The sequence below is a fragment of the Nothobranchius furzeri genome, chromosome 7 (assembly GCF_043380555.1).
Source record: "Nothobranchius furzeri strain GRZ-AD chromosome 7, NfurGRZ-RIMD1, whole genome shotgun sequence".
NCBI classification, from domain to species: domain Eukaryota; kingdom Metazoa; phylum Chordata; class Actinopteri; order Cyprinodontiformes; family Nothobranchiidae; genus Nothobranchius; species Nothobranchius furzeri.
In genome coordinates, this window is record NC_091747.1 from 6273913 (window position 1) to 6287240 (window position 13328).

The window sequence follows — 13328 nt, forward strand, 5'->3', positions numbered from 1 at the left end:
CCCCTTAGGAAAGTGCTATCATCATGAAACGTTCAGATCACTTACAACTCAATAGATTCTACCTTCCTGTAACGTTTCAGCCTGATTGGACCTTGTTTTCACACAAATGAACCCAGAATGATGTGAAATTGTGCTTTGTGCAACATAATTCTGGGTGCCATTTAAAAACCATAAGTGCTAATGACTCCATTCCTTTTTGTGGTTGTAGGGGCTGTTTATTGAAGTACACTAAAACAAGCCTGACCTCTCTAGGACATTCAGAAGCCAAGTTATAAGCCCACAAAGGTGTAACTGGACTACTTCTTTAAAGTGGCACCAGGCCCGGTGACCTTTGGGACATGGTTTGACCCCCTTAGGAATGTCCTATCATCATGAAACGTTCAGATCACTTACAACTCAATAGATTCTACCGTCCTGTAACGTTTCAGCCTGACTGGACCTTGTTTTCACACAAATGGTCCCAGAATGATGTGAAATTGTGCTTTGTGCAACATAATTCTGGGTGCCATTTAAAAACCATAAGTGCTAATGACTCCATTCCTTTTTGGGGTAATGGGGGCTGTTAATTGGAGTACTCTAAAACAAACCTGACCTCTTTAGGATATTCAGAAGCCAGGTTATAAGCCCACAAATGTGTAACTGGACTACTTCTTTAAATTGACAACAGATCCGGTGACCTCTGGGACATGGTTTGACCCCCTTAGGAAAGTGCTATCATCATGAAACGTTCAGATCACTTACAACTCAATAGATTCTACCGTCCTGTAACGTTTCAGCCTGACTGGACCTTGTTTTCACACAAATGGACCCAGAATGATGTGAAATTGTGCTTCGTGCAACATAATTCTGGGTGCCATTTAAAAACCATAAGTGCTAATGACTCCATTCCTTTTTGTGGTTGTAGGGGCTGTTGATTGGAGTACACTAAAAAAAACCTGATCTCTCTAGGATATTCAGAAGCCAGGTTATAAGCCCACAAATGTGTAACTGGACTACTTCTTTAAAATGACACCAGATCCGGTGACCTCTGGGACATGGGTTGACCCCCTTAGGAAAGTGCTATCATCATGAAACGTTCAGATCACTTACAACTCAATAGATTCTACCTTCCTGTAACGTTTCAGCCTGATTGGACCTTGTTTTCACACAAATGAACCCAGAATGATGTGAAATTGTGCTTTGTGCAACATAATTCTGGGTGCCATTTAAAAACCATAAGTGCTAATGACTCCATTCCTTTTTGTGGTTGTAGGGGCTGTTTATTGAAGTACACTAAAACAAGCCTGACCTCTCTAGGACATTCAGAAGCCAAGTTATAAGCCCACAAATGTGTAACTGGACTACTTCTTTAAATTGACAACAGATCCGGTGACCTCTGGGACATGGTTTGACCCCCTTAGGAAAGTGCTATCATCATGAAACATTCAGATCACTTACAACTCAAAGATTCTACCTTCATGTAACGTTTCAGCCTGATTGGACCTTGTTTTCACACAAATGGACCCAGAATGATGTGAAATTGTGCTTCGTGCAACATAATTCTGGGTGCCATTTAAAAACCATAAGTGCTAATGACTCCATTCCTTTTTGTGGCTGTAGGGGCTGTTGATTGGAGTACACTAAAACAAGCCTGACCTCTCTAGGACATTCAGAAGCCAAGTTATAAGCCCACAAATGTGTAACTGGACTACTTCTTTAAAGTGACACCAGGCCCGGTGAACTTTGGGACATGGTTTGACCCCCTATAGGAATGTGCGATCATCATGAAACGTTCAGATCACTTACAACTGAATAGATTCTACTTTCTTGTAACGTTTCAGCCTGAATGGACCTTGTTTTCACACAAATGGACCCAGAATGATGTGAAATTGGGCTTCGTGCAACATAATTCTGGGTGCCATTTACAAACCATAAGTGCTAATGACTCCATTCCTTTTTGTGGTTGTAGGGGCTGTTGATTGGAGTACTCTGAAACAAACCTGATCACTCTAGGACATTCAGATGCCAAGTTATAAGCCCACAAATGTGTAACTGGACTACTTCTTTAAATTGACACCAGGCCCGGTGACCTTTGGGACATGGTTTGACCCCCTATAGGAATGTGCGATCATCATGAAACGTTCAGATCACTTACAACTCAATAGATTCTACCTTCTTGTAACGTTTCAGCCTGATTGGACCTTGTTTTCACACAAATGGACCCAGAATGATGTGAAATTGTGCTTCGTGCAACATAATTCTGGGTGCCATTTACAAACCATAAGTGCTAATGACTCCATTCCTTTTTGTGGTTGTAGGGGCTGTTGATTGGAGTACAATAAAACAAACCTGATCTCTCTAGGACATTCAGAAGCCAAGTTATAAGCCCACAAATGTGTAACTGGACTACTTCTTTAAAGTGACACCAGATCTGGTGACCTTTGGGACATGGTTTGACCCACTTAGGAATGTGCGATCATCATGAAACGTTCAGATCACTTACAACTCAATAGATTCTACCTTCTTGTAACGTTTCAGCCTGATTGGACCTTGTTTTCACACAAATGGACCCAGAATGATGTGAAATTGTGCTTCGTGCAACATAATTCTGGGTGCCATTTACAAACCATAAGTGCTAATGACTCCATTCCTTTTTGTGGTTGTAGGGGCTGTTGATTGGAATACACTAAAACAAACCTGATCTCTCTAGGACATTCAGAAGCCAAGTTATAAGCCCACAAAGGTGTAACTGGACTACTTCTTTAAAGTGACACCAGGCCCGGTGACCTTTGGGACATGGTTTGACCCCCTATAGGAATGTGCGATCATCATGAAACGTTCAGATCACTTACAACTCAATAGATTCTACCATCCTGTAACGTTTCAGCCTGACTGGACCTTGTTTTCACACAAATGGACCCAGAATGATGTGAAATTGTGCTTTGTGCAACATAATTCTGGGTGCCATTTAAAAACCATAAGTGCTAATGACTCCATTCCTTTTTGGAGTAATGGGGGCTGTTAATTGGAGTACTCTAAAACAAACCTGACCTCTTTAGGATATTCAGAAGCCAGGTTATAAGCCCACAAATGTGTAACTGGACTACTTCTTTAAATTGACAACAGATCCGGTGACCTCTGGGACATGGTTTGACCCCCTTAGGAAAGTGCTATCATCATGAAACGTTCAGATCACTTACAACTCAATAGATTCTACCGTCCTGTAACGTTTCAGCCTGACTGGACCTTGTTTTCACACAAATGGACCCAGAATGATGTGAAATTGTGCTTCGTGCAACATAATTCTGGGTGCCATTTAAAAACCATAAGTGCTAATGACTCCATTCCTTTTTGTGGTTGTAGGGGCTGTTGATTGGAGTACACTAAAAAAAAACCTGATCTCTCTAGGACATTCAGAAGCCAAGTTTTAAGCCCACAAATGTGTAACTGGACTACTTCTTTAAATTGACAACAGATCCGGTGACCTCTGGGACATGGTTTGGCCCCCTTAGGAAAGTGCTATCATCATGAAACATTCAGATCACTTACAACTCAAAGATTCTACCTTCATGTAACGTTTCAGCCTGATTTGACCTTGTTTTCACACAAATGGACCCAGAATGATGTGAAATTGTGCTTCGTGCAACATAATTCTGGGTGCCATTTAAAAACCATAAGTGCTAATGACTCCATTCCTTTTTGTGGCTGTAGGGGCTGTTGATTGGAGTACACTAAAACAAGCCTGACCTCTCTAGGACATTCAGAAGCCAAGTTATAAGCCCACAAATGTGTAACTGGACTACTTCTTTAAAGTGACACCAGGCCCGGTGAACTTTGGGACATGGTTTGACCCCCTATAGGAATGTGCGATCATCATGAAACGTTCAGATCACTTACAACTGAATAGATTCTACTTTCTTGTAACGTTTCAGCCTGAATGGACCTTGTTTTCACACAAATGGACCCAGAATGATGTGAAATTGTGCTTCGTGCAACATAATTCTGGGTGCCATTTACAAACCATAAGTGCTAATGACTCCATTCCTTTTTGTGGTTGTAGGGGCTGTTGATTGGAGTACTCTGAAACAAACCTGATCACTCTAGGACATTCAGATGCCAAGTTATAAGCCCACAAATGTGTAACTGGACTACTTCTTTATATTGACACCAGGCCCGGTGACCTTTGGGACATGGTTTGACCCCCTATAGGAATGTGCGATCATCATGAAACGTTCAGATCACTTACAACTCAAAGATTCTACCTTGATGTAACGTTTCAGCCTGATTGGACCTTGTTTTCACACAAATGGACCCAGAATGATGTGAAATTGTGCTTCGTGCAACATAATTCTGGGTGCCATTTAAAAACCATAAGTGCTAATGACTCCATTCCTTTTTGTGGCTGTAGGGGCTGTTGATTGGAGTACACTAAAACAAGCCTGACCTCTCTAGGACATTCAGAAGCCAAGTTATAAGCCCACAAATGTGTAACTGGACTACTTCTTTAAAGTGACACCAGGCCCGGTGAACTTTGGGACATGGTTTGACCCCCTATAGGAATGTGCGATCATCATGAAACGTTCAGATCACTTACAACTGAATAGATTCTACTTTCTTGTAACGTTTCAGCCTGAATGGACCTTGTTTTCACACAAATGGACCCAGAATGATGTGAAATTGTGCTTCGTGCAACATAATTCTGGGTGCCATTTACAAACCATAAGTGCTAATGACTCCATTCCTTTTTGTGGTTGTAGGGGCTGTTAATTGGAGTACACTAAAACAAACCTGATCTCTCTAGGACATTCAGAAGCCAAGTTATAAGCCCACAAATGTGTAACTGGACTACTTCTTTAAAGTGACACCAGATCTGGTGACCTTTGGGACATGGTTTGACCCACTTAGGAATGTGCGATCATCATGAAATGTTCAGATCACTTACAACTCAATAGATTCTACCTTCTTGTAACGTTTCAGCCTGATTGGACCTTGTTTTCACACAAATGGACCCAGAATGATGTGAAATTGTGCTTCGTGCAACATAATTCTGGGTGCCATTTACAAACCATAAGTGCTAATGACTCCATTCCTTTTTGTGGTTGTAGGGGCTGTTGATTGGAATACACTAAAACAAACCTGATCTCTCTAGGACATTCAGAAGCCAAGTTATAAGCCCACAAAGGTGTAACTGGACTACTTCTTTAAAGTGACACCAGGCCCGGTGACCTTTGGGACATGGTTTGACCCCCTATAGGAATGTGCGATCATCATGAAATGTTCAGATCACTTACAACTCAATAGATTCTACCTTCTTGTAACGTTTCAGCCTGAATGGACCTTGTTTTCAAACAAATGGACCCAGAATGATGTGAAATTGTGCTTCGTGCAACATAATTCTGGGTGCCATTTACAAACCATAAGTGCTAATGACTCCATTCCTTTTTGTGGTTGTATGGGCTGTTGATTGGAGTACACTAAAACACACCTGATCTCTCTAGGACATTCAGAGGCCAAGTTATAAGCCCACAAAGGTGTAACTGGACTACTTCTTTAAAGTGACACCAGATCCGGTGACCTTTGGGACATGGTTTGACCCACTTAGGAATGTGCGATCATCATGAAACTTTCAGATCACTTACAACTCAATAGATTCTACCTTCTTGTAACGTTTCAGCCTGATTGGACCTTGTTTTCACACAAATGGACCCAGAATGATGTGAAATTGTGCTTCGTTTAACATAATTCTGGGTGCCATTTACAAACCATAAGTGCTAATGACTCCATTCCTTTTTGTAGTTGTAGGGGCTGTTGATTGGAGTACACTAAAACAAACCTGATCTCTCTAGGACATTCAGAAGCCAGGTTATAAAGCCACAAATGTGTAACTGGAGTACTTCTTTAAAGTGACACCAGGCCCGGTGACCTTTGGGACATGGTTTGACCCCCTATAGGAATGTGCGATCATCATGAAACGTTCATATAACTTACAACTCAATAGATTCTACCTTCTTGTAACGTTTCAGCCTGATTGGACCTTGTTTTCACACAAATGGACCCAGAATGATGTGAAATTGTGCTTCGTGCAACATAATTCTGGGTGCCATTTACAAACCATAAGTGCTAATGACTGAATTCTTTTTTGTGGTTGTAGGGGCTGTTGATTGGAGTGCACTAAAACAAACCTGATCTCTCTAGGACATTCAGAAGCCAAGTTATAAGCCCACAAATGTGTAACTGGACTACTTCTTTAAAGTGACACCAGATCCGGTGACTTTTGGGACATGGTTTGACCCACTTAGGAATGTGCGATCATCATGAAACGTTCAGATCACTTACAACTCAATAGATTCTACCTTCTTGTAACGTTTCAGCCTGATTGGACATTGTTTTCACACAAATGGACCCAGAATGATGTGAAATTGTGCTTCGTGCAACATAATTCTGGGTTTCATTTAAAAACCATAAGTGCTAATGACTCCATTCCTTTTTGAGGTAATAGGGGCTGTTAATTGGAGTACTCTAAAACAAACCTGACCTCTTTAGGATATTCAGAAGCCAAGTTATAAGCCCACAAAGGTGTAACTGGACTACTTCTTTAAAGTGACACCAGGGCCGGTGACCTTTGGGACATGGTTTGACCCCCTATAGGAATGTGCGATCATCATGAAACTTTCAGATCACTTACAACTCAACAGATTCTACCTTCTTGTAACGTTTCAGCCTGACTGGACCTTGTTTTCACACAAATGGACCCAGAATCATGTGAAATTGTGCTTCGTGCAACATAATTCTGGGTGCCATTTAAAAACCATAAGTGCTAATGACTCCATTCCTTTTTGAGGTAATAGGGGCTGTTAATTGGAGTACTCTAAAACAAACCTGACCTCTTTAGGATATTCAGAAGCCAAGTTATAAGCCCACAAAGGTGCATCTGGACTACTTCTTTAAAGTGACACCAGGGCCGGTGACCTTTGGGACATGGTTTGACCCCCTATAGGAATGTGCGATCATCATGAAACTTTCAGATCACTTACAACTCAACAGATTCTACCTTCTTGTAACGTTTCAGCCTGACTGGACCTTGTTTTCACACAAATGGACCCAGAATGATGTGAAATTGTGCTTCGTGCAACATAATTCTGGGTGCCATTTAAAAACCATAAGTGCTAATGACTCCATTCCTTTTTGTGGTTGTAGGGGCTGTTAATTGGAGTACACTAAAACAAACCTGATCTCTCTAGGAAATTCAGAAGCCAAGTTATAAGCCCACAAATGTGTAACTGGACTACTTTTTTAAATTGACACCGATCCGGTGACCTTTGGGACATGGTTTTACCTCCTTAGGAAAGTGCTATCATCATGAAACGTTCAGATCACTTACAACTCAATAGATTCTAACTTCCTGTAACGTTTCAGCCTGATTGGACCTTGTTTTCACACAAATGAACCCAGAATGATGTGAAATTTTGCTTCGTGCCACATAATTCTGGGTGCCATTTACAACCCATAAGTGCTAATGACTCCATTCCTTTTTGGGGTAATGGGGGCTGTTAATTGGAGTACTCTAAATTAAACCTGACCTCTCTAGGATATTCAGAAGCCAAGTTATAAGCCCACAAAGGTGTAACTGGACTACCTCTTTAAATTGACACCAGGCCCGGTGACCTTTGGGACATGGTTTGACCCCCTTAGGAATGTGCGATCATCATGAAACGTTCAGATCCCTTACAACTCAATATATTCTACCTTCTTGTAACGTTTCAGCCTGATTGGACCTTGTTTTCACACAAATGGACCCAGAATGATGTGAAATTGTGCTTCGTGCATCATAATTCTGGGTGCCATTTACAAACCATAAGTCCTAATGACTCCATTCCTTTTTGTGGTTGTAGGGGCTGTTAATTGTAGTACTCTGAAACAAACCTGATCACTCTAGGACATTCAGAAGCCAAGTTATAAGCCCACAAATGTGTAACTGGACTACTTCTTTACATTGACACCAGGCCCGTTGACCTTTGGGACATGATTTGACCCCCTATAGGAATGTGCGATCATCATGAAACGTTCATATCACTTACAACTCAATAGATTCTACCTTCTTGTAACGTTTCAGCCTGATTGGACCTTGATTTTAACATATATGGACCCAGAATGATGTGAAATTGTGCTTCGTGCAACATAATTCTGGGTGCCATTTACAAACCATAAGTTCAAATGACTCCATTCTTTTTTGTGGTTGTAGGGGTAGTTGATTGGAGTACACTAAAACAAACCTGATCTCTCTAGGACATTCAGAAGCCAAGTTATAAGCCCACAAATGTGTAACTGGACTACTTCTTTAAAGTGACACCAGATCCGGTGACCTTTGGGACATGGTTTGACCCACTTAGGAATGTGTGATCATCATGAAACGTTCAGATCACTTACAACTCAATAGATTCTACCTTCTTGTAACGTTTCAGCCTGATTGGACCTTGTTTTCACCCAAATGGACCCAGAATGATGTGAAATTGTGCTTCTTGCAACATCATTCTGGGTGCCATTTAAAAACCATAAGTGCTAATGACTCCATTCCTTTTTGAGGTAATAGGGGCTGTTAATTTGAGTACTCTAAAACAAACCTGACCTCTCTAGGATATTCAGAAGCCAAGTTATAAGCCCACAAATGTGTAACTGGACTACTTCTTTAAAGTGACACCAGATCCGGTGACCTTTAGGACATGGATTGACACCCTTAGGAAAGTGCTATCATCACGAAACGTTCATATCACTTACAACTCAATAGATTCTACCTTCCTGTAACGTTTCAGCCTGATTGGACCTTGTTTTCACACAAATGAACCCAGAATGATGTGAAATTGTGCTTTGTGCAACATAATTCTGGGTGCCATTTAAAAACCATAAGTGCTAATGACTCCATTCCTTTTTGGGGTAATGAGGGCTGTTAATTATAGTAATCTAAAATTAACCTGACCTCTTTAGGATATTCAGAAGCCAGGTTATAAGCCCACAAATGTGTAACTGGACTACTTCTTTAAATTGACAACCGATCCGGTGACCTCTGGGACATGGTTTGACCCCCTTAGGAAAGTGCTATCATCATGAAACATTCAGATCACTTACAACTCAAAGATTCTACCTTCCTGTAACGTTTCAGCCTGATTGGACCTTGTTTTCACACAAATGGACCCAGAATGATGTGAAATTGTGCTTCGTGCAACATAATTCTGGGTGCCATTTAAAAACCATAAGTGCTAATGACTCCATTCCTTTTTGTGGCTGTAGGGGCTGTTGATTGGAGTACACTAAAACAAGCCTGACCTCTCTAGGACATTCAGAAGCCAAGTTATAAGCCCACAACTGTGTAACTGGACTACTTCTTTAAAGTGACACCAGGCCCGGTGACCTTTGGGACATGGTTTGACCCCCTATAGGAATGTGCGATCATCATGAAACGTTCAGATCACTTACAACTCAATAGATTCTACTTTCTTGTAACGTTTCAGCCTGATTGGACCTTGTTTTCACACAAATGGACCCAGAATGATGTGAAATTGTGCTTCGTGCAACATAATTCTGGGTGCCATTTACAAACCATAAGTGCTAATGACTCCATTCCTTTTTGTGGTTGTAGGGGCTGTTGATTGGAGTACTCTGAAACAAACCTGATCACTCTAGGACATTCAGAAGCCAAGTTATAAGCCCACAAATGTGTAACTGGACTACTTCTTTAAATTGACACCGATCCGGTGACATTTGGGACATGGTTTGACCCCCTTAGGAAAGTGCTATCATCATGAAAAGTTCAGATCACTTACAACTCAATAGATTCTACCTTCCTGTAACGTTTCAGCCTGATTGGACCTTGTTTTCACACAAATGAACCCAGAATGATGTGAAATTGTGCTTCGTGCAACATAATTCTGGGTGCCATTTACAAACCATAAGTGCTCATGACTCCATTCCTTTTTGTGGTTGTAGGGGCTGTTGATTGGAGTACACTAAAACAAACCTGATCTCTCTAGGACATTCAGAAGCCAAGTTATAAGCCCACAAAGGTGTAACTGGACTACTTCTTTAAAGTGACACCAGGCCCGGTGACCTTTGGGACATGGTTTGACCCCCTATAGGAATGTGCGATCATCATGAAACGTTCAGATCACTTACAACTCAATAGATTCTACCTTCTTGTAACGTTTCAGCCTGATTGGACCTTGTTTTCACACAAATGGACCCAGAATGATGTGAAATTGTGCTTCGTGCAACATAATTCTGGGTGCCATTTACAAACCATAAGTGCTAATGACTCCATTCCTTTTTGTGGTTGTAGGGGCTGTTGATTGGAGTACACTAAAACAAACCTGATCTCTCTAGGACATTCAGAAGCCAAGTTATAAGCCCACAAATGTGTAACTGGACTACTTCTTTAAAGTGACACCAGATCCGGTGACCTTTGGGACATGGTTTGACCCACTTAGGAATGTGCGATCATCATGAAACGTTCAGATCACTTACAACTCAATAGATTCTACCTTCTTGTAACGTTTCAGCCTGATTGGACCTTGATTTTAACATATATGGACCCAGAATGATGTGAAATTGTGCTTCGTGCAACATAATTCTGGGTGCCATTTACAAACCATAAGTTCAAATGACTCCATTCTTTTTTGTGGTTGTAGGGGTAGTTGATTGGAGTACACTAAAACAAACCTGATCTCTCTAGGACATTCAGAAGCCAAGTTATAAGCCCACAAATGTGTAACTGGACTACTTCTTTAAAGTGACACCAGATCCGGTGACCTTTGGGACATGGTTTGACCCACTTAGGAATGTGCGATCATCATGAAACGTTCAGATCACTTACAACTCAATAGATTCTACCTTCTTGTAACGTTTCAGCCTGATTGGACCTTGTTTTCACCCAAATGGACCCAGAATGATGTGAAATTGTGCTTCTTGCAACATCATTCTGGGTGCCATTTAAAAACCATAAGTGCTAATGACTCCATTCGTTTTTGAGGTAATAGGGGCTGTTAATTTGAGTGCTCTAAAACAAACCTGACCTCTCTAGGATATTCAGAAGCCAAGTTATAAGCCCACAAATGTGTAACTGGACTACTTCTTTAAAGTGACACCAGATCCGGTGACCTTTAGGACATGGATTGACACCCTTAGGAAAGTGCTATCATCACGAAACGTTCATATCACTTACAACTCAATAGATTCTACCTTCCTGTAACGTTTCAGCCTGATTGGACCTTGTTTTCACACAAATGAACCCAGAATGATGTGAAATTGTGCTTTGTGCAACATAATTCTGGGTGCCATTTAAAAACCATAAGTGCTATTGACTCCATTCCTTTTTGGGGTAATGAGGGCTGTTAATTATAGTAATCTAAAATTAACCTGACCTCTTTAGGATATTCAGAAGCCAGGTTATAAGCCCACAAATGTGTAACTGGACTACTTCTTTAAATTGACAACCGATCCGGTGACCTCTGGGACATGGTTTGACCCCCTTAGAAAGTGCTATCATCATGAAACATTCAGATCACTTACAACTCAAAGATTCTACCTTCCTGTAACGTTTCAGCCTGATTGGACCTTGTTTTCACACAAATGGACCCAGAATGATGTGAAATTGTGCTTCGTGCAACATAATTCTGGGTGCCATTTAAAAACCATAAGTGCTAATGACTCCATTCCTTTTTGTGGCTGTAGGGGCTGTTGATTGGAGTACACTAAAACAAACCTGATCTCTCTAGGACATTCAGAAGCCAAGTTATAAGCCCACAACTGTGTAACTGGACTACTTCTTTAAAGTGACACCAGGCCCGGTGACCTTTGGGACATGGTTTGACCCCCTATAGGAATGTGCGATCATCATGAAACGTTCAGATCACTTACAACTCAATAGATTCTACTTTCTTGTAACGTTTCAGCCTGACTGGACCTTGTTTTCACACAAATGGACCCAGAATGATGTGAAATTGTGCTTCGTGCAACATAATTCTGGGTGCCATTTACAAACCATAAGTGCTAATGACTCCATTCCTTTTTGTGGTTGTAGGGGCTGTTGATTGGAGTACTCTGAAACAAACCTGATCACTCTAGGACATTCAGAAGCCAAGTTATAAGCCCACAAATGTGTAACTGGACTACTTCTTTAAATTGACACCGATCCGGTGACCTTTGGGACATGGTTTGACCCCCTTAGGAAAGTGCTATCATCATGAAAAGTTCAGATCACTTACAACTCAATAGATTCTACCTTCCTGTAACGTTTCAGCCTGATTGGACCTTGTTTTCACACAAATGAACCCAGAATGATGTGAAATTGTGCTTCGTGCAACATAATTCTGGGTGCCATTTACAAACCATAAGTGCTAATGACTCCATTCCTTTTTGTGGTTGTAGGGGCTGTTGATTGGAGTACACTAAAACAAACCTGATCTCTCTAGGACATTCAGAAGCCAAGTTATAAGCCCACAAAGGTGTAACTGGACTACTTCTTTAAAGTGACACCAGGCCCGGTGACCTTTGGGACATGGTTTGACCCCCTATAGGAATGTGCGATCATCATGAAACGTTCAGATCACTTACAACTCAATAGATTCTACCTTCTTGTAACGTTTCAGCCTGATTGGACCTTGTTTTCACACAAATGGACCCAGAATGATGTGAAATTGTGCTTCGTGCAACATAATTCTGGGTGCCATTTACAAACCATAAGTGCTAATGACTCCATTCCTTTTTGTGGTTGTAGGGGCTGTTGATTGGAGTACACTAAAACAAACCTGATCTCTCTAGGACATTCAGAAGCCAAGTTATAAGCCCACAAATGTGTAACTGGACTACTTCTTTAAAGTGACACCTGATCTGGTGACCTTTGGGACATGGTTTGACCCACTTAGGAATGTGCGATCATCATGAAACATTCAGATCACTTACAACTCAATAGATTCTACCTTCTTGTAACGTTTCAGCCTGATTGGACCTTGTTTTCACACAAATGGACCCAGAATGATGTGAAATTGTGCTTCGTGCAACATAATTCTGGGTGCCATTTACAAACCATAAGTGCTAATGACTCCATTCCTTTTTGTGGATGTAGGGGCTGTTGATTGGAATACACTAAAACAAACCTGATCTCTCTAGGACATTCAGAAGCCAAGTTATAAGCCCACAAAGGTGTAACTGGACTACTTCTTTAAAGTGACACCAGGCCCGGTGACCTTTGGGACATGGTTTGACCCCCTATAGGAATGTGCGATCATCATGAAATGTTCAGATTACTTACAACTCAATAGATTCTACCTTCTTGTAACGTTTCAGCCTGAATGGACCTT